The sequence below is a fragment of the Dreissena polymorpha genome, chromosome 10 (assembly GCF_020536995.1).
Source record: "Dreissena polymorpha isolate Duluth1 chromosome 10, UMN_Dpol_1.0, whole genome shotgun sequence".
NCBI lineage: Eukaryota > Metazoa > Mollusca > Bivalvia > Myida > Dreissenidae > Dreissena > Dreissena polymorpha.
This window is the reverse complement of record NC_068364.1, coordinates 81,368,937-81,391,691: the sequence shown is the minus strand read 5'-3', so window position 1 is coordinate 81,391,691 and position 22,755 is coordinate 81,368,937. Positions and strand designations below refer to the sequence as shown.

Below are 22,755 nucleotides of genomic sequence, written 5' to 3'. Positions count from 1 at the left end.
AAATAAATTAATATATAGATTTATTTATCATAAAATGCTAGATTGTTATCACTCCTTATCGCCAGTAAAGAGAGTGCACGCAAAGACAGTTCAATTTGCATAATATGCAGTTTTTGTTTTTCATATGTATTCTAAACTTTATGATAATGTCATTCGATGGAAACGAAACGATAGTTCATTCAATGGAAAATTAAATAACTACAATATTTACAAATTGTAATGTATTCCGCTTTTAGGGCATCGTTTTATAATTGATTAAATGCACCTCTTACACTATCGTTCGCTTATGAACAAAAACACTATCTACACCACTTATAATTATAATCAAATTAATGTATGTGTTATTATCTTTGAAATATAATATATCAAAAGCTTACTATTACAAAGAATACGAAAGAATAGTTTATGTTTTGTTTTGTGGGATTGCCCGTTTTTAGTCTTCCGACCACGTTTAATCTGCCGGTGTGGCGTAAAATATGAAAGACCCGTAAAATATACAAGTGCGCATGTGCAAAGGGATCACAACATCCGGCGTAAAAAGTGCAAGTTGCATATGTAAATATATTAACAAATCTACGAAAAGCGATGGTAATTTACATTCTTATCATTATGTAATGTCTGTTGATTAATAAGCAACAAGTAAACTAACAAAGCAAATGGTGTACACAAAGGCGGTTCATGGGTTTGTACAAGATTTGTTTGTGAGCCGTGGTAATACTAAATTATTATCATGTACACAAGCAAATAAGCATATAAATGATGCTTAAGGTGTGAAATACTGCCATAATCAGGTTTGTCGTCACTCAAACCCTTGCCGTTGTGCAATTCTCCGTGCAGTTTGAATCTATAGTTCCGCGTCCTGACACGTAAAGCTCGTGCTTTGCTGGCAGCGGAAGTTGGCACTTAACAGGTTTATCCTTGTTCCTGAGCATGTATGCAGTACAGCTGAGTTGATTTGCTACTTGTAACCCTACAATTAGCTTGTGTTTGGTATTGTTTTCTCACAATATGCTTACTGTTAATGTTCTGGCTTGAAAGGATGTCGCGTCGGATTTAAACATAGGATTGTTGTAGCAAGTGTCCCCTTCATCATGTAATTACCTTAGAGCGATCTTTCTGCAACAATGTGGCACTTTCAGCAACCAGTTTTGTTTTTTATTTGGTACATGCTTCTCTCATTCAGTGATGTAAGGCAAGTATTGACCTTATTCGTGTGTCTTTGCATACAAAGGTGACATGGATCGATGATATTTGTTGTGTTGAGAATTCTGCTGGAAGCTGTGTCCCCAGAACAAGTACTAGAAGCCCCATTCAGGAAGCCTACATTGATCTGAGCTCCCTTTTTGCCCCTGTTAGTAGATAATAATATGCAATAAAGACACATTTTAATCAGAATATATTTCTCCTTTAAACTAACTATAGGTAAAAATGAAAAATCATCTGCAAGTGCAAAATATGACTGGGAAAGCAGATTTTTGGTCATTTCTTAGCAAAAGAGAAGATTATAAGTGCATTAAATGCATGAATTCAGATGATTTGACCTGGAATAGTTGTTTTTTTAAGTTGATCCCCCACCCTTATATAGCCGAATAAGGGCTAAATTGCTTTCCAACTTAAATTCAAAGGCATATTGGTTGACCGTGTAGCATTAATGTGCTTCATGAAGTCTGAATTCAACGCCTGGGTCTCCGTGATCCAGTAACGCAACAATAGCTTGTGCGTAAAGCATTAACATTCAAACAGAGCCCCATTTCAACGTCATGGAATGGCAGACATTTTTACAGTTTGGACAGGGCAGCAGATGCTTAGCTGAGCCAGCATTCATGTTTAGTACAATCATGAATATAACAAGCTTTATCACTTCATATTATTCATAGAAAGACACTTAAAATACATAAATGCATGTGTTTTTTCATTTTCTATCTATTTCTATTGGGTATTTTGACTTTTTCAGGTAGAGGAATGTCTGCGACTAAGCCGAGGGCCACTGCATAAGGGTTATTGATGGCAAAACAGGTAATAATACTAAATTATTATCATGTACACAAGCAAATAAGCATATAAATGATGCTTAAGGTGTGAAATACTGCCATAATCAGGTTTGTCGTCACTCAAAGCCTTGCCGTTGTGCAATTCTCCGTGCAGTTTGAATCTATAGTTCCGCGTCCTGACACGTAAAGCTCGTGCTTTGCTGGCAGCGGAATTGGCACTTAACAGGTTTATCCTTGTTCCTGAGCATGTATGCAGTACAGTTGAGTAGATTTGCTACTTGTAACCCTACAATTAGCTTGTGTTTGGTATTGTCTTCTCACAATATGCTTACCGTTAATGTTCTGGCTTGAAAGGATGTCGCGTCGGATTTAAACATAGGATTGTTGTAGCAAGTGTCCCCTTCATCATGTAGTTACCTTAGAGGGATCTTTTTGCCAAAATGTGGCACTTTCAGCAACCAGTTTTGTTTTTTATTTGGTACATGCTTCTCTCATTCAGTGATGTAAGGCAAGTATTGACCTTATTTGCGTGTCTTTGCATAGAAAGGTGACATGGATCGATGATATTTGTTGTGTTGAGAATTCTGCGTGGAGCTGTGTCCCTAGAAGAAGTACTAGAAACCCCTTTCAGGAAGCCTACATTGATCTGAGCTCCCTTTCTGCCCCTGTTAGTACATGGAACCTCATTGCTAAGCTTATAATGCTTGCTGACATATATGTATCTTGTTCATTTTAACCTTTCCTTCCAGTCTAAACACCCAACATGAGCATTTTTTTCTTTCGCTTGGTTATGAACCTCCATTTTGACCTGATTGCCACCATAAAAATAGTCAAAAGTACTTATTTTGTGCTCAAAATATGAAATTTTGTATTCTCTTGAACCTCTAAATGAGAGCTGGCAGTGCATATTGACCATCTGCTGCAGATTAAAGGCATCCACGACATTATATGCTAGAATATATCATTGGCTGCTGGTAAATAAAGGGGCTCCGAGCGAAAAGGCGCTTTCAAGATTTCACACTTTTATTGTTGCGCAACAACAAGTTATTGGAAGCTTATTGATTTCTACACTTTAAAGTATCTTTGATCTCTCATTTTTACTAATTTGTTTTTTGTTTTGGATGAAATTGGATTATTTTTTGCTTTGAAATTGACATTTTTGGGGGGATTAAAAAAAAAACAGCACTAAAGAGACATTATCAAAATTGCTTAGAGGGAAAATATCTAACAAATTCATTCTTTCCCCACCCCACATAAGTCCAATGTGCCTATCCATTTGGTTTGTTTTGGTATATTGTTGCAGATATTGAACACAACAGCTTTAAATCTTAAAGGGACATTTAAGCTTTTACAGGCCTAAAATCGCCTTCTTCGGACGGAAAACACCAGCGTGTAAAAATATGATATAAAATGGCCAAATGGACAACTAATCCAGCCAAACTTAATATGTTGGTGCAATATGAATAGAAAGATAATAATATGCAATAAAGACACATTTTAATCAGAATATATTTCTCCTTTAAACTAACTATAGGTAAAAATGAAAAATCATCTGCAAGTGCAAAATATGACTGGGAAAGCAGATTTTTGGTCATTTCTTAGCAAAAGAGAAGATTATAAGTGCATTAAATGCATGAATTCAGATGATTTGACCTGGAATAGTTGCTTTTTTTAAGTTGATCCCCCACCCTTATATAGCCGAATAAGGGCTAAATTGCTTTCCAACTTAAATTCAAAGGCATATTGGTTGACCGTGTAGCATTAATGTGCTTCATGAAGTCTGAATTCAACGCCTGGGTCTCCCTGATCCAGTAACGCAACAATAGCTTGTATAGCTTGTGCGTAAAGCATTAACATTCAAACAGATCCCCATTTCACCGACATGGAATGGCAGACATTTTTACAGTTTGGACAGGGCAGCAGATGCTTAGCTGAGCCAGCATTCATGTTTAGTACAATCATGAATATAACAAGCTTTACTACTTCATATTATTCATAGAAATACACTTAAAATACATAAATGCATGTGTTTTTTTCATTTTCTATCTATTTCTATTGGGTATTTTGACTTTTTCAGGTAGAGGAATGTCTGCGACTAAGCCGAGGGCCACTGCATAAGGGTTATTGATGGCGAAACAGGTAATAATACTAAATTATTATCATGTACACAAGCAAATAAGCATATAAATGATGCTTAAGGTGTGAAATACTGCCATAATCAGGTTTGTCGTCACTCAAACCCTTGCCGTTGTGCAATTCTCCGTGCAGTTTGAATCTATAGTTCCGCGTCCTGACACGTAAAGCTCGTGCTTTGCTGGCAGCGGAAGTTGGCACTTAACAGGTTTATCCTTGTTCCTGAGCATGTATGCAGTACAGCTGAGTTGATTTGCTACTTGTAACCCTACAATTAGCTTGTGTTTGGTATTGTTTTCTCACAATATGCTTACTGTTAATGTTCTGGCTTGAAAGGATGTCGCGTCGGATTTAAACATAGGATTGTTGTAGCAAGTGTCCCCTTCATCATGTAATTACCTTAGAGGGATCTTTTTGCCAAAATGTGGCACTTTCAGCAACCAGTTTTGTTTTTTATTTGGTACATGCTTCTCTCATTCAGTGATGTAAGGCAAGTATTGACCTTATTTGCGTGTCTTTGCATACAAAGGTGAAATGGATCGATGATATTTGTTGTGTTGAGAATTCTGCGTGAATCTGTGTCCCCAGAAGAAGTACTAGAAACCCCTTTCAGGAAGCCTACATTGATCTGAGCTCCCTTTCTGCCCCTGTTAGTACATGGAACCTCATTGCTAAGCTTATAATGCTTGCTTACATATATGTATCTTGTTCATTTTAACCTTTCCTTCCAGTCTAAACACCCAACATGAGCATTTTTTCTTTCGCTCGGTTATGAACCTCCATTTTGACCTGATTGCCACCATAAAAATAGTCAAAAGTACTTATTTTGTGCCCAAAATATGCAATTTTGTATTCTCTTGAACCTCTAAATGAGAGCTGGCAGTGCATATTGACCATCTGCTGCAGTTTAAAGGCACCCATTACATTATATGCTAGAATATATCATTGGCTGCTGGTAAATAAAGGGGCTCCGAGCGACAAGGCGCTTTCAAGATTTCACACTTTTATTGTTGCTCAAGAACAACAAGTTATTGGAAGCTTATTGATTTCTACACTTAAAAGTATCTTTGATCTCTCATTTTTACTAATTTGTTTATTGTTTTGGATGAAATTGGATTATTTTTTGCTTTGAAATTGACATTTTTGGGGTGATTAAAAAAAAAACAACACTAAAGAGACATTACCAAAATTGCTTAGAGTGAAAATATCTAACAAATTCATTCTTTCCCCAACCCGCATAAGCCCCACGTGCCTATCCATTTGGTTTGTTTTGGTATATTGTTGCAGATATTGAACACAACAGCTTTAAATCTTAAAGGGACATTTAAGCTTTTACAGGCCTAAAATCGCCTTCTTTGGACGGAAAACACCAGCGTGTAAAAATATGATATAAAATGGCCAAATGGACAGATAATCCAGCCAAACTTAATATATTGGTGCAATATGAATAGAAAGATAATAATATGCAATAAAGACACATTTTAACAGTGCAAAATATGACTGGGAAAGCAGATTTTTTATCATTTCTTAGCAAAAGAGAAGATTATAAGTGCATTAAATGCATGAATTCAGATGATTTGACCTTGAATAGTTGTTTTTCAAGTTGATCCCCCACCCTTATATAGCCGAATAAGGGCTAAATTGCTTTCCATCTTAAATTCAAAGGCACATTGGTTGACCGTGTAGCATTAATGTGCTACATGAAGTCTGAATTCAACGCCTGGGTCTCCGTGATCCAGTAACGCAACAATAGCTTGTGCATAAAGCATTAACATTCAAACAGATCCCCATTTCACCGACATGGAATGGCAGACATTTTTACAGTTTGGACAGGGCAGCAGATGCTTAGCTGAGCCAGCATTCATGTTTAGTACAATCATGAATATAACAAGCTTTATCACTTCATATTATTCATAGAAATACACTTAAAATACATGAATGCATGTGTTTTTTTCATTTTCTATCTATTTCTATTGGGTATTTTGACTTTTTCAGGTAGAGGAATGTCTGCGACTAAGCCGAGGGCCACTGCATAAGGGTTATTGATGGTAAAACAGGTAATAATACTAAATTATTATCATGTACACAAGCAAATAAGCATATAAATGATGCTTAAGGTGTGAAATACTGCCATAATCTGGTTTGTCGTCACTCAAACCCTTGCCGTTGTGCAATTCTCCGTGCAGTTTGAATCTATAGTTCCGCGTCCTGACACGTAAAGCTCGTGCTTTGCTGGCAGCGGAAGTTGGCACTTAACAGGTTTATCCTTGTTCCTGAGCATGTATGCAGTACAGCTGAGTTGATTTGCTACTTGTAACCCTACAATTAGCTTGTGTTTGGTATTGTTTTCTCACAATATGCTTACTGTTAATGTTCTGGCTTGAAAGGATGTCGCATCGGATTTAAACATAGGATTGTTGTAGCAAGTGTCCCCTTCATCATGTAATTACCTTAGAGGGATCTTTTTGCCAAAATGTGGCACTTTCAGCAACCAGTTTTGTTTTTTATTTGGTACATGCTTCTCTCATTCAGTGATGTAAGGCAAGTATTGACCTTATTGGCGTGTCTTTGCATACAAAGGTGACATGGATCGATGATATTTGTTGTGTTGAGAATTCTGCGTGAAGCTGTGTCCCCAGAAGAAGTACTAGAAACCCCTTTCAGGAAGCCTACATTGATCTGAGCTCCCTTTCGGCCCCTGTTAGTACATGGAACCTCATTGCTAAGCTTATAATGCTTGCTTACATATATGTATCTTGTTCATTTTAAGCTTTCCTTCCAGTCTAAACACCCAACATGAGCATTTTTTTCTTTCGCTCGGTTATGAACCTCCATTTTGACCTGATTGCCACCATAAAAATAGTCAAAAGTACTTATTTTGTGCCCAAAATATGAAATTTTGTATTCTCTTGAACCTCTAAAAGAGAGCTGGCAGTGCATATTGACCATCTGCTGGAGTTTAAAGGCACCCACGACATTATATGCTAGAATATATCATTGGCTGCTGGTAAATAAAGGGGCTCCGAGCAACAAGGCGCTTTCAAGATTTCACACTTTTATTGTTGCGCAACAACAAGTTATTGGAAGCTTATTGATTTCTACACTTTAAAGTATCTTTGATCTCTCATTTTTACTAATTTGTTTATTGTTTTGGATGAAATTGGATTATTTTTTGCTTTGAAATTGACATTTTTGGGGTGATTTAAAAAAAAACAACACTAAAGAGACATTATCAAAATTGATTAGAGTGAAAATATCTAACAAATTCATTCTTTCCCCACCCCGCATAAGCCCCACATGCCTATCCATTTGGTTTGTTTTTGTATATTGTTGCAGATATTGAACACAACAGCTTTAAATCTTAAAGGGACATTTAAGCTTTTACAGGCCTAAAATCGCCTTCTTCAGACGGAAAACACCAGCGTGTAAAAATATGATATAAAATGGCCAAATGGACAGATAATCCAGCCAAACTTATTATATTGGTGCAATATGAATAGAAAGATAATAATATGCAATAAAGACACATTTTAATCAGAATATATTTCTCCTTTAGGTTACAATATACTAAATCATTTTTGTGTTCAATGCTTTACCCTTTAAAGAATGGAACGTCATTTATTTGAAGACACAATTCTCTGTATGGGCACTTGCCATGACTTTATTTTTGAATATTTCTGTGTGCATGTGGTAGGGAAAACATTGTTGTATACTACAAATTCAGTGTTTTGCTTATAGGTTGGAGACTACATGAGATTTTGACAGATGGCGGGAAACCCTCATCAACTGGAGATCAGCCAGTAAAAAGGTGGCCTTAAAACAGTGACCGTTGATTCTTGTCGAGTTCTTTCTTACATACTGCATAACCTATCTTTTTTATTGTTTAAATCCATTCGGCTTGGCATGCTCTTTAAGAAAAGGTATGGGTATGGGGGTGTCTATGCGCAAAAGTTTGACTTTATTTTTCGTTTTAAGTTGTCGGTTTTACATTGAATTTGTTAAGGAAATCTTTTGATATATTGTGACCTAAACTAACTATAGGTAAAAATGAAAAATCATCTGCAAGTGCAAAATATGACTGGGAAAGCAGATTTTTGGTCATTTCTTAGCAAAAGAGAAGATTATAAATGCATTAAATGCATGAATTCAGATGATTTAACCTGGAATAGTTGTTTTTCAAGTTGATCCCCCACCCTTATATAGCAGAATGAGGGCTAAATTGCTTTCCAACTTAAATTCAAAGGCATATTGGTTGACCGTGTAGCATTAATGTGCTACATGAAGTCTGAATTCAACGCCTGGGTCTCCGTGATCCAGTAACGCAACAATAGCTTGTATAGCTTGTGCGTAAAGCATTAACATTCAAACAGATCCCCATTACACCTACATGGAATGGCAGACATTTTTACAGTTTGGACAGGGCAGCAGATGCTTAGCTGAGCCAGCATTCATGTTTAGTACAATCATGAATATAACAAGCTTTATCACTTCATATTATTCATAGAAATACACTTAAAATACATAAATGCATGTGTTTTTTTCATTTTCTATCTATTTCTATTGGGTATTTTGACTTTTTCAGGTAGAGGAATGTCTGCGACTAAGCCGAGGGCCACTGCATAAGGGTTATTGATGGCAAAACAGGTAATAATATGATTATAGGTGCTACCTAATTTATAGGCAAAAGCTTTTAAAGTTTTTTTTTGATAACCATGTATTTTTAATAAATATATGGACATGATTGTGTTCAAAATATTATAATTGTTGCAATAATTAAGTAATGCATAAAAAAAATCAATCTTAAAACGAGTTACATGTTTCAAGCTTAAAGATCTAGCATCTTATAATTTTGTTGTTTCCTAGACTTTCGACGTCATGGTACGTCATATAGACACTTAGTACTGGTACTACCCAGGAAACAGTTTGTTTCATCAAATGTCTCAATTCAACTTGACAGCTTGCTAAAGCTAAAGCAGTTGCATTTAGCATACAGTACACTGATTTAACATAATCAAAATCATGTGATGTGTCAAATCAATTTTGATTGACAAATTTGACAGGATTTTTTTAATCCAATAAGTTTTAGACTGTCAAATAACACACACTACGTATTGAAAGCCATACCTGGAGCTTTCTTCTGTATATCACTGACTTCATCAGAAGAATGATTTCTACTGTTGGGAAACGTTAACACCACTAAATTGACTAATTGTCTTCTTATTTATTATCAATGTATAGTTATGTGTAACAGCATAACAACATACTTGTTTCACAATTAAAATATTTAATAAATACAGGTATCTTGCAGGTTTCTAATTTTCTTTCGCAAACTATTGTTGAATAGTTTAAATTTTGTCGCCACTAAAAAACTAGCCATTTTGTAGCAATTCTAAAGTCACAGTCTGAACTGCATACACATAGCTCTATAGTTACAATTTGAATGCAAATATTAGAATGCATCATGTTATATCATCCATATTTTTAACCAGGTTTTCCGAAGGAAAAAACTGGTTATTAGATTGGCGAATGCGGGCGGGCTGGCTGGCTGGCTGGCGGGCTGGCGGAATAAGCTTGTCCGGGCCATAACTATGTCGTTCATTGTCAGATTTTAAAATTATTTGGCACATTTGTTCACCATCATTGGACGGTGTGTCGCGCGAAATAATTACGTCGATATCTCCAAGGTCAAGGTCACACTTTGAGTTCAAAGGTCAAAAATGGCCATAAATGAGCTTGTCCGAGCCATAACTATGTCGTTCATCGTCAGATTTTAAAATCATTTGGCACATTTGTTCACCATCATTGGACGGTGTGTCGCGCGAAATAATTACGTCGATATCTCCAAGGTCAAGGTCACACTTTGAGTTCAAAGGTCAAAAATGGCCATAAATGAGCTTGTCCTGGCCATAACTATGTCATTCATTGTGAGATTTTAAAATCATTTGGCACATTTGTTCACCATCATGGGACGGTGTGTCCCACGAAAGAATCACGTCAATATCTCCAATGTCAAGGTCGCCACGACTAAAAATAGATTTAAAAAAAAAAAAACTTACAAAGGGGGTTAATTTTTTTTGGTCATTTCAAAAGTTCAGTTTGAGTTTTCTCCCTTTATCAGATTTTTTTTTCACAATGAAAACCTGGTTTTGTGACAATTTTGTCCCTTGTTTTATTTAAACATTCAAATAACACATAACCCAGTACATATATATAAAAAGGTATGTGGTATTGTGTGATGATACAAAACACTTCACATCATTTATTTGCATATAAAGTAATAGTTACAAAATAAGTAAAACTAAAACACTGTCATCAACCTACATTTCAAGAATATTTACGTGTATGAAATTACAAAGTGGTGTTATTGTATTACCTTTTACAAAATTAACATTGCTGGTTTTGTACTAGCCATATAACATTTATCATGGATTGACAAGTAACAACCAATTTATTAATTAGCCGGATTTTTTTCGAAAAAATCTCGGCTTATAGATTGATGTTGTCGGGCGGGCGGGGGGGGCGGGCGGGCGGGCGGGGTGGCGGCGTGCTCGAAAATGTTAAAGTTCTTATTTCATGGTATAACTTTGGTATGCTTGGACCTAGAGTCTTCAAACTTGACATGAAGGTTGGCCAGGATTAACAGATGACCACTGGTCATTTCAAGGTCATTCATTTGAAGGTCAAGGTCACTGTGACCTTCAATATAAAAAATGTTAAAGTTGTTATAACTTTGGTATGCTTGGACCTAGAGTCTTGAAACTTGACATGAAGGTTGGCCATAACTAGTTAGTAACCACTGGTCATTTCAAGGTCATTCATTTGAAGGTCAAGGTCACTGTGACCTTGAATGTAAAAATGTTAAAGTTCTTATTTCATGGTATAACTTTGGTATGCTTGGACCTAGAGTCTTCAAACTTGACATGAAGGTTGGCCAGGATTAACAGATGACCACTGGTCATTTCAAGGTCATTCATTTGAAGGTGAAGGTCACTGTGACCTTCAATATAAAAATGTTAAAGTTGTTATAACTTTGGTATGCTTGGACCTAGAGTCTTGAAACTTGACATGAAGGTTGGCCAGAACTAGTAAGTAACCACTGGACATTTCAAGGTCATTCATTTGAAGGTCAAGGTCACTGTGACCTTGAATGTAAAAATGTTAAAGTTGTTATAACTTTGGTATGCTTGGACCTAGAGTCTTGAAACTTGACATGAAGGTTGGCCAGAACTAGTAAGTAACCACTGGACATTTCAAGGTCATTCATTTGAAGGTCAAGGTCACTGTGACCTTGAATGTAAAAATGTTAAAGTTCTTATTTCATGTTATAACTTTGGTATGCTTGTACCTAGAGTCTTCAAACTTGAAATAAAGATTGGCCAGTACTAGAAGATGACCACTGGTCATTTCAATGTCATTCATTTGAAGGTCAAGGTCACTGTGACCTTAAATGTTAAAATGTTAAAATTGTTATAACTTTGGTATGCTTGGACATAGAGTCTTCAAACTTGACATGAAGGTTGGCCAGGATTAACAGATGACCACTGGTCATTTCAAGGTCATTCATTTGAAGGTGAAGGTCACTGTGACCTTCAATATAAAAATGTTAAAGTTGTTATAACTTTGGTATGCTTGGACCTAGAGTCTTGAAACTTGACATGAAGGTTGGCCAGAACTAGTAAGTAACCACTGGACATTTCAAGGTCATTCATTTGAAGGTCAAGGTCACTGTGACCTTGAATGTAAAAATGTTAAAGTTGTTATAACTTTGGTATGCTTGGACCTAGAGTCTTGAAACTTGACATGAAGGTTGGCCAGAACTAGTAAGTAACCACTGGACATTTCAAGGTCATTCATTTGAAGGTCAAGGTCACTGTGACCTTGAATGTAAAAATGTTAAAGTTCTTATTTCATGTTATAACTTTGGTATGCTTGTACCTAGAGTCTTCAAACTTGAAATAAAGATTGGCCAGTACTAGAAGATGACCACTGGTCATTTCAATGTCATTCATTTGAAGGTCAAGGTCACTGTGACCTTAAATGTTAAAATGTTAAAATTGTTATAACTTTGGTATGCTTGGACATAGAGTCTTCAAACTTGACATGAAGGTTTGCAAGCACACTTAGATGACCACTGGTCATTTCAAGGTCATTCATTCTAAGGTCAAGGTCACTGTGACCTTGAATGTAAAAATGTTAAAGTTCTTATAACTTTGGTAGGTAAAAATGTTAAAGTTCTTATTCCATGTTATAACTTTGGTATGCTTGTACCTAGAGTCTTCAAACTTGACATAAAGGTTGGCCAGTACTAGAAGATCACCACTGCTCATTTCAATGTCATTCATTTGAAGGTCAAGGTCACTGTGACCTTCAATGTTAAAATGTTAAAATTGTTATAACTTTGGTATGCTTGGACCTAGAATCTCAAACTTGACGTAAAGGTTTGCAAGCACACTTAGATGACCACTGGTCATTTCAAGGTCATTCATTTGAAGGTCGAGGTCACTGTGACCTTGGATGTAAATATGTTAAAGTTGTTAATACTTTGGTATGCTTAGACCTAGAGTCTTCAAACTTGATATGAAGGTTGGCCAGAACTAGTAGATGACCACTGGTCATTTTAAGGTCAAGGTCACCGTGACCTTGAATGTAAAAATGTTAAAAAATAAAAAAATTGAGATCAAACTTTCCTAATTGTCAATTCAAGTTCATATTTGTGACCTTAAATGTTATTGTTGTTCATGTATATGCATGCATTCAAAACATAACACAAGGTTTGCTCATGCCTTGAAAAGTACTTACATTTCATTTTGACCTTTGAACAATATTTCAGTAATTTAAGTATTGCATTGACAAAAACACGAAAGGTACTTTCCTGTCATTTAAATAAAAAATCCGACTTCAATGCGGTCATCTCCGACCGCGGAACTCTTGTTACACACTAGAATGGAAATCATATTAATTGCATTATGCATTTACTAAACAAGATATTTGCTAATGTTTAGAATTACAATATCTTACTAAAAATGATCTCAGGTACTTAGTGCTTTTACATACTTGTGGTAAGTTTTGTATTACTAGTTTGACAATTATCGGCAGACACTTGTCGATATATACAGACAAAATTTGCATGGGAACTTTCATATTTTTTTCAGCATAATTGCCTCCAAATTGTTAATTTAACAACCCTTTGACATTGTTTGCACGTCTGATCTTATTATACTATAGCTGATTTTTGGTTATAGATATACATATATAGACATTTCAAAGTTCTATAAAAGTTCACACATGTTCCATCTAAGTAAACAAACAGAACCAATAAAGATCACCAAAGATACTAACTGTGTGTATAGCTTGGAAATTTTGATAGTTCAGGAATCCCTCCTTTGTTGATTTCTGTAAACCAAAACTGTCAGTTGTGCTGGATAGAATGGCTTGTATGATGCCCAGCTCTTGCCTTGGCAGAACAGCTTCTCAAAACGGAAAACCATCAAATATCTTAAAATTTGATCAATAATGCAGACAATTTATAAATGTCTTGTGTTTTGTTGATTTCGAATCTGGAAGATTTTTTACGTAAGATTGTGGTACGAAAATCCAACGGTATGGGATTTTGTGGTTTTAGGCCTAAACTAATTATAGTGATATGTAACCTTTCGGGATATCGGTAAAGTGCGAGCAGACGAGGTGTAAATACGTTAAAAATTAAAGCTAAAAGACTAAAAAGTTATATCGGAATATCTTTAAATTTTGTGAATAAATGTGTTTCTGGTGGATAACAACGACAACTTACCAGAATATTGCTCATGATCACACGTAAAACTTCTTTCTGAGAGCGAATGGAAAATGCGTCACAAATTCTGACAAATAAACAGTAGGGTGTCGTTATTGAAATACCGCGAGAATACTGGAAGAATAGAGATTCCAACTATAATGTTTAAAACAAATAATTTTTTAACAAGCGTTTGTGATTTGTCAGGATAATAATAACAATAAAATATCGAAAAGATCAAAGCAAATATATTCGACAGAAATCTGAGATTCGGTAATATATTAAAGACGGGTTATGTTCACCTAAATTGTGTTTGGTAAAGACTGTCACTATATGTAGTGAACCAGTCTTCAGCTTATACCCACCGAAGAAGAGCATTCAGGGGAGATAATTGAGTAATGACTTAATTCTGGAACGGTTGCAAAGAAAAACAAATAATGCGAGAATATTTAGTGCGATTCGCTACACAATTATGATGTCATTGATATAACTTTTCCTGAGGTATGTATTTACATGTGATTTAGCATATGTCAAAGTGTTTTTGATTTGTTCAAGATCATAAATACCATCGCGAAAATATATGTCACGTGGTAAATTTTGTTGAGACGTATCCATATGTGGTATTCTTATGTAATTTTATGTCTAAATTCCCATATGTATGAACGGTCAACGCCCGCATGTACACCAGCAAATAAGCATATAAATGATGCTTAAGGTGTGAAATACTGCCATAATCAGGTTTGTCGTCACTCAAACCCTTGCCGTTGTGCAATTCTCTGTGCAGTTTGAATCTATAGTTTCGCGTCCTGACACGTAAAGCTCGTGCTTTGCTGGCAGCGGAAGTTGGCACTTAACAGGTTTATCCTTGTTCCTGAGCATGTATGCAGTACAGCTGAGTTGATTTGCTACTTGTAACCCTACAATTAGCTTGTGTTTGGTATTGTTTTCTCACAATATGCTTACTGTTAATTTTCTGGCTTGAAAGGATGTCGCGTCATATTTAAACATAGCATTGTTGTAGCAAGTGTCCCCTTCATCATGTAATTACCTTAGAGCGATCTTTCTGCAACAATGTGGCACTTTCAGCAACCAGTTTTGTTTTTTATTTGGTACATGCTTCTCTCATTCAGTGATGTAAGGCAAGTATTGACCTTATTCGTGTGTCTTTGCATACAAAGGTGACATGGATCGATGATATTTGTTGTGTTGAGAATTCTGCGTGAAGCTGTGTCCCCAGAAGAAGTACTAGAAACCCCTTTCAGGAAGCCTACATTGATCTGAGCTCCCTTTCTGCCCCTGTTAGTACATGGAACCTCATTGCTAAGCTTATAATGCTTGCTGACATATATGTATCTTGTTCATTTTAACCTTTCCTTCCAGTCTAAATACCCAACATGAGCATTTTTTTCTTTCGCTCGGTTATGAACCTCCATTTTGACCTGATTGCCACCATAAAAATAGTCAAAAGTACTTATTTTGTGCCCAAAATATGCAATTTTGTATTCTCTTGAACCTCTAAATGAGAGCTGGCAGTGCATATTGACCATCTGCTGCAGTTTAAAGGCACCCACGACATTATATGCTAGAATATATCATTGGCTGCTGGTAAATAAAGGGGCTCCGGGAGACAAGGCGCTTTCAAGATTTCACACTTTTATTGTTGCGCAACAACAAGTTATTGAAAGCTTATTGATTTCTACACTTTAAAGTATCTTTGATCTCTCATTTTTACTAATTTGTTTATTGTTTTGGATGAAATTGGATTATTTTTTGCTTTGAAATTGACATTTTTGGGGTGATTTAAAAAAAAACAACACTAAAGAGACATTATCAAAATTGCTTAGAGTGAAAATATCTAACAAATTCATTCTTTCCCCACCCCGCATAAGCCCCACGTGCCTATCCATTTGGTTTGTTTTGGTTTACTGTTGCAGATATTGAACACAACAGCTTTAAATCTTAAAGGGACATTTAAGCTTTTACAGGCCTAAAATCGCCTTCTTCGGACGGAAAACACCTGCGTGTAAAAATATGATATAAAATGGCCAAATGGACAGATAATCCAGCCAAACTTAATATATTGGTGCAATATGAATAGAAAGATAATAATATGCAATAAAGACACATTTTAATCAGAATATATTAAAGTAACTATAGGTAAAAATGAAAAATCATCTGCAAGTGCAAAATATGACTGGGAAAGCAGATTTTTGGTCATTTCTTAGGAAAAGGGAAGATTATAAGTGCATTAAATGCATGAATTCAGATGATTTGACCTGGTATAGTTGTTTTTCAAGTTGACCCCCCACCCTTATATAGCCGAATAAGGGCTAAACTGCTTTCCAACTTAAATTCAAAGGCATATTGGTTGACCGTGTAGCATTAATGTGCTACATGAAGTCTGAATTCAACGCCTGGGTCTCCGTGATCCAGTAACGCAACAATAGCTTGTGCGTAAAGCATTAACATTGAAACAGAGCCCCATTTCACCGACATGGAATGGCAGACATTTTTACAGTTTGGACAGGGCAGCAGATGCTTAGCTGAGCCAGCATTCATGTTTATTACAATCATGAATATAACAAGCTTTATCACTCATATTATTCATAGAAATACACTTAAAATACATAAATGCATGTGTTTTTTTCATTTTCTATCTATTTCTATTGGGTATTTTGACTTTCAGGTAGAGGAATGTCTGCGACTAAGCCGAGGGCCACTGCATAAGGGTTATTGATGGCAAAACAGGTAATAATACTTAATTATTATCATGTACACAAGCAAATAAGCATATAAATGATGCTTAAGGTGTGAAATACTGCCATAATCAGGTTTGTCGTCACTCAAACCCTTGCCGTTGTGCAATTCTCCGTGCAGTTTGAATCTAAAGTTCCGCGTCCTGACACGTAAAGCTCGTGCTTTGCTGGCAGCGGAAGTTGGCACTTAACAGGTTTATCCTTGTTCCTGAGCATGTATGCAGTACAGCTGAGTTGATTTGCTACTTGTAACCCTACAATTAGCTTGTGTTTGGTATTGTTTTCTCACAATATGCTTACTGTTAATGTTCTGGCTTGAAAGGATGTCGCGTCGGATTTAAACATAGGATTGTTGTAGCAAGTGTCCCCTTCATCATGTAATTACCTTAGAGGGATCTTTTTGCCAAAATGTGGCACTTTCAGCAACCAGTTTTGTTTTTTATTTGGTACATGCTTCTCTCATTCAGTGATGTAAGGCAAGTATTGACCTTATTCGCGTGTCTTTGCATACAAAGGTGACATGGATCGATGATATTTGTTGTGTTGAGAATTCTGCGTGAAGCTGTGTCCCCAGAAGAAGTACTAGAAACCCCTTTCAGAAAGCCTACATTGATCTGAGCTCCCTTTCTGCCCCTGTTAGTACATGGAACCTGATTGCTAAGCTTATAATGCTTGCTGACATATATGTATCTTGTTCATTTTAACCTTTCCTTCCAGTCTAAACACCCAACATGAGCATTTTTTTCTTTCACTCGGTTATGAACCTCCATTTTGACCTGATTGCCACCATAAAAATAGTCAAAAGTACTTATTTTGTGCCCAAAATATGAAATTTTGTATTCTCTTGAACCTCTAAATGAGAGCTGGCAGTGCATATTGACCATCTGCTGCAGTTTAAAGGCACCCACGACATTATATGCTAGAATATATCATTGGCTGCTGGTAAATAAAGGGGCTCCGAGCGACAAGGCGCTTTCAAGATTTCACACTTTTATTGTTACGCAACAACAAGTTATTGGAAGCTTATTGATTTCTACACTTTAAAGTATCTTTGATCTCTCATTTTTACTAATTTGTTTATTGTTTTGGTTGAAATTGGATTATTTTTTGCTTTGAAATTGACATTTTTGGGGTGATTTAAAAAAAACAACACTAAAGAGACATTATCAAAATTGCTAAGAGTGAAAATATCTAACAAATTCATTCTTTCCCCACCCCGCATAAGCCCCACATGCCTATCCATTTGGTTTGTTTTGGTATATTGTTGCAGATATTGAACACAACAGCTTTAAATCTTAAAGGGACATTTAAGCTTTTACAGGCCTAAAATCGCCTTCTTCAGACGGAAAACACCAGCGTGTAAAAATATGATATAAAATGGCCAAATGGACAGATAATCCAGCCAAACTTAATATATAAGTGCAATATGAATAAAAAGATAATAATATGCAATAAAGACACATTTTAATCAGAATATATTTCTCCTTTAGGTTACAATATACTAAATCATTTTTGTGTTCAATGCTATACCCTCTAAAGAATGGAACATCATCTATTTGAAGACACAATTCTCTGTATGGGCACTTGCCATGACTTTATTTTTGAATATTTCTGTGTGCATGTGGTAGGGAAAACATTGTTGTATACTACAAATTCAGTGTTTTGCTTATAGGTTGGAGACTACATGAGATTTTGACAGATGGCGGGAAACCCTCATCAACTGGAGATCAGCCAGTAAAAAGGTGGCCTTAAAACAGTGACTGCTGATTCGCGTCGAGTTCTTTCTTACATACTGAATAACCTATCTTTTTTATTGTTTAAATCCATTCGGCTTGGCATGCTCTTTAAGAAAAGGTATGGGTATGGGGGTGTCTATGCGCAAAAGTTTGACTTTATTTTTCGTTTAAGTTGTCGGTTTTACATTGAATTTGTTAAGGAAATCTTTTGGTATATTGTGACCTAAACTAACTATAGGTAAAAATGAAAAATCGTCTGCAAGTGCAAAATATGACTGGGAAAGCAGATTTTTGGTCATTTCTTAGCAAAAGAGAAGATTATAAGTGCATTAAATGCATGAATTCAGATGATTTGACCTGGAATAGTTGTTTTTCAAGTTGATCCCCCACCCTTATATAGCCGAATAAGGGCTAAATTGCTTTCCAACTTAAATTCAAAGGCATATTGGTTGACCGTGTAGCATTAATGTGCTACATGAAGTCTGAATTCAACGCCTGGGTCTCCGTGATCCAGTAACGCAACAATAGCTTGTGCGTAAAGCATTAACATTGAAACAGAGCCCCATTTCACCGACATGGAATGGCAGACATTTTTACAGTTTGGACAGGGCAGCAGATGCTTAGTTGAGCCAGCATTCATGTTTAGTACAATCATGAATATAACAAGCTTTATCACTCATATTATTCATAGAAATACACTTAAAATACATAAATGCATGTGTTTTTTTCATTTTCTATCTATTTCTATTGGGTATTTTGACTTTTTTAGGTAGAGGAATGTCTGCGACTAAGCCGAGGGCCACTGCATAAAGGTTATTGATGGCAAAACAGGTAATAATACTTAATTATTATCATGTACACAAGCAAATAAGCATATAAATGATGCTTAAGGTGTGAAATACTGCCATAATCAGGTTTTTCGTCACTCAAACCCTTGCCGTTGTGCAATTCTCCGTGCAGTTTGAATCTATAGTTCCGTGTCCTGACACGTAAAGCTCGTGCTTTGCTGGCAGCGGAAGTTGGCACTTAACAGGTTTATCCTTGTTCCTGAGCATGAATGCAGTACAGCTGAGTAGATTTGCTACTTGTAACCCTACAATTAGCTTGTGTTTGGTATTGTTTTCTCACAATATGCTTACTGTTAATGTTCTGGCTTGAAAGGATGTCGCGTCGGATTTAAACATAGGATTGTTGTAGCAAGTGTCCCCTTCATCATGTAATTACCTTAGAGGGATCTTTTTGCAAAAATGTGGCACTTTCAGCAACCAGTTTTGTTTTTTATTTGGTACATGCTTCTCTCATTCAGTGATGTAAGGCAAGTATTGACCTTATTCGCGTATCTTTGCATACAAAGGTGAAATGGATCAATGATATTTGTTGTGTTGAGAATTCTGCGTGAAGCTGTGTCCCCAGAAGAAGTACTAGAAACCCCTTTCAGGAAGCCTACATTGATCTGAGCTCCCTTTCTGCCCCTGTTAGTACATGGAACCTCATTGCTAAGCTTATAATGCTTGCTGACATATATGTATCTTGTTCATTTTAACCTTTCCTTCCAGTCTAAACACCCAACATGAGCATTTTTTTCTTTCGCTCGGTTATGAACCTCCATTTTGACCTGATTGCCACCATAAAAATAGTCAAAAGTACTTATTTTATGCCCAAAATATGCAATTTTGTATTCTCTTGAACCTCTAAATGAGAGCTGGCAGTGCATATTGACCATCTGCTGCAGTTTAAAGGCACCCACGACATTATATGCTAGAATATATCATTGGCTGCTGGTAAATAAAGGGGCTCCGAGCGACAAGGCGCTTTCAAGATTTCACACTTTTATTGTTGCGCATTAACAAGTTATTGGAAGCTTATTGATTTCTACACTTTAAAGTATCTTTGATCTCTCATTTTTACTAATTTGTTTATTGTTTTGGATGAAATTGGATTATTTTTTGCTTTGAAATTGACATTTTTGGGGTGATTTAAAAAAAAAAAACACTAAAGAGACATTATCAAAATTGCTTAGAGTGAAAATATCTAACAAATTCATTCTTTCCCCACCCTGCATAAGCCCCACATGCCTATCCATTTGGTTTGTTTTGGTATATTGTTGCAGATATTGAACACAACAGCTTAAAATCTTAAAGGGATATTTATGCTTTTACAGGCCTAAAATCGCCTTCTTCGGACGGAAAACACCAGCGTGTAAAAATATGATATAAAATGGCCAAATGGACAGATAATCCAGCCAAACTTAATATATTGGTGCAATATGAATAGAAAGATAATAATATGCAATGAAGACACATTTTAATCAGAATATATTTCTCCTTTATGAACTAACTATAGGTAAAAATGAAAAATCATCTGCAAGTGCAAAATATGACTGGGAAAGCAGATTTTTGGTCATTTCTTAGCAAAAGAGAAGATTATAAGTGCATTAAATGCATGAATTCAGATGATTTGACCTGGAATAGTTGTTTTTCAAGTTGATCCCCCACCCTTATATAGCCGAATAAGGGCTAAATTGCTTTCCAACTTAAATTCAAAGGCATATTGGTTGACCGTGTAGCATTAATGTGCTACATGAAGTCTGAATTCAACGCCTGGGTCTCCGTGATCCAGTAACGCAACAATAGCTTGTGCGTAAAGCATTAACATTGAAACAGAGCCCCATTTCACCGACATGGAATGGCAGACATTTTTACAGTTTGGACAGGGCAGCAGATGCTTAGCTGAGCCAGCATTCATGTTTAGTACAATCATGAATATAACAAGCTTTATCACTTCATATTATTCATAGAAATACACTTAAAATACATAAATGCATGTGTTTTTTTCATTTTCTATCTATTTCTATTGGGTATTTTGACTTTTTCAGGTAGAGGAATGTCTGCGACTAAGCCGAGGGCCACTGCATAAGGGTTATTGATGGCAAAACAGGTAATAATACTAAATTATTATCATGTACACAAGCAAATAAGCAAATAAATGATGCTTAAGGTGTGAAATACTGCCATAATCAGGTTTGTCGTCACTCAAACCCTTGCCGTTGTACAATTCTCCGTGCAGTTTGAATCTATAGTTCCGCGTTGTGACACGTAAAGCTCGTGCTTTGCTGGCAGCGGAAGTTGGCACTTAACAGGTTTATCCTTGTTCCTGAGCATGTATGCAGTACAGCTGAGTAGATTTGCTTCTTGTAACCCTACAATTAGCTTGTGTTTGGTATTGTTTTCTCACAATATGCTTACTGTTAATTTTCTGGCTTGAAAGGATGTCGCGTCGGATTTAAACATAGCATTGTTGTAGCAAGTGTCCCCTTCATCATGTAATTACCTTAGAGCGATCTTTCTGCAACAATGTGGCACTTTCAGCAACCAGTTTTGTTTTTTATTTGGTACATGCTTCTCTCATTCAGTGATGTAAGGCAAGTATTGACCTTATTCGTGTGTCTTTGCATACAAAGGTGACATGGATCGATGATATTTGTTGTGTTGAGAATTCTGCGTGAAGCTTTGTCCCCAGAAGAAGTACTAGAAACCCATTTCAGGAAGCCTACATTGATCTGAGCTCCCTTTCTGCCCCTGTTAGTACATGGAACCTCATTGCTAAGCTTATAATGCTTGCTGACATATATGTATCTTGTTCATTTTAACCTTTCCTTCCAGTCTAAATACCCAACATGAGCATTTTTTTCTTTCGCTCGGTTATGAACCTCCATTTTGACCTGATTGCCACCATAAAAATAGTCAAAAGTACTTATTTTGTGCCCAAAATATGCAATTTTGTATTCTCTTGAACCTCTAAATGAGAGCTGGCAGTGCATATTGACCATCTGCTGCAGTTTAAAGGCACCCACGACATTATATGCTAGAATATATATTATTGGTAAATAAACTGGTAAATAAAGGGGCTCCGGGAGACAAGGCGCTATCAAGATTTCACACTTTTATTGTTGCGCAACAACAAGTTATTGGAAGCTTATTGATTTCTACACTTTAAAGTATCTTTGATCTCTCATTTTTACTAATTTGTTTATTGTTTTGGATGAAATTGGATTATTTTTTGCTTTGAAATTGACATTTTTGGGGTGATTTAAAAAAAAAGAACACTAAAGAGACATTATCAAAATTGCTTAGAGTGAAAATATCTAACAAATTCATTCTTTCCCCACCCCGCATAAGCCCCACATGCAATCCATTTGGTTTGTTTTGGTATATTGTTGCAGATATTGAACACAACAGCTTTAAATCTTAAAGGGATATTTATGCTTTTACAGGCCTAATATCGCCTTCTTCAGACGGAAAACACCAGCGTGTAAAAATATGATATAAAATGGCCAAATGGACAGATAATCCAGCCAAACTTAATATATT

At 36.1% G+C, this 22,755-nt stretch overlaps 1 long non-coding RNA gene across 50 annotated transcripts in view; it reads left to right on the top strand.

Moving 5' to 3' along the window:
* Positions 1 to 1,194: 1,194 nt before the first annotated feature.
* The window catches only part of LOC127848750 (uncharacterized), a 37,838-nt gene continuing 16,277 nt past the window's right edge, over positions 1,195 to 22,755 (top strand). For 34 of the 50 annotated variants that reach the window (XR_008034729.1, XR_008034712.1, XR_008034724.1 and 31 more), the window contains exons 1-7: positions 1,195 to 1,351; positions 1,955 to 2,016; positions 6,120 to 6,181; positions 7,863 to 7,924; positions 8,707 to 8,768; positions 18,322 to 18,391; positions 21,261 to 21,322. This is a non-coding gene — a long non-coding RNA (uncharacterized LOC127848750). Of the gene's footprint in view, positions 1,352 to 1,954; positions 2,017 to 6,119; positions 6,182 to 7,862; positions 7,933 to 8,706; positions 8,769 to 15,071; positions 15,192 to 16,579; positions 16,642 to 18,321; positions 18,392 to 21,260; positions 21,323 to 22,755 lie in introns of all 50 variants that reach the window. The other 16 variants (XR_008034713.1, XR_008034728.1, XR_008034717.1 and 13 more) reach the window with 9 other exon arrangements.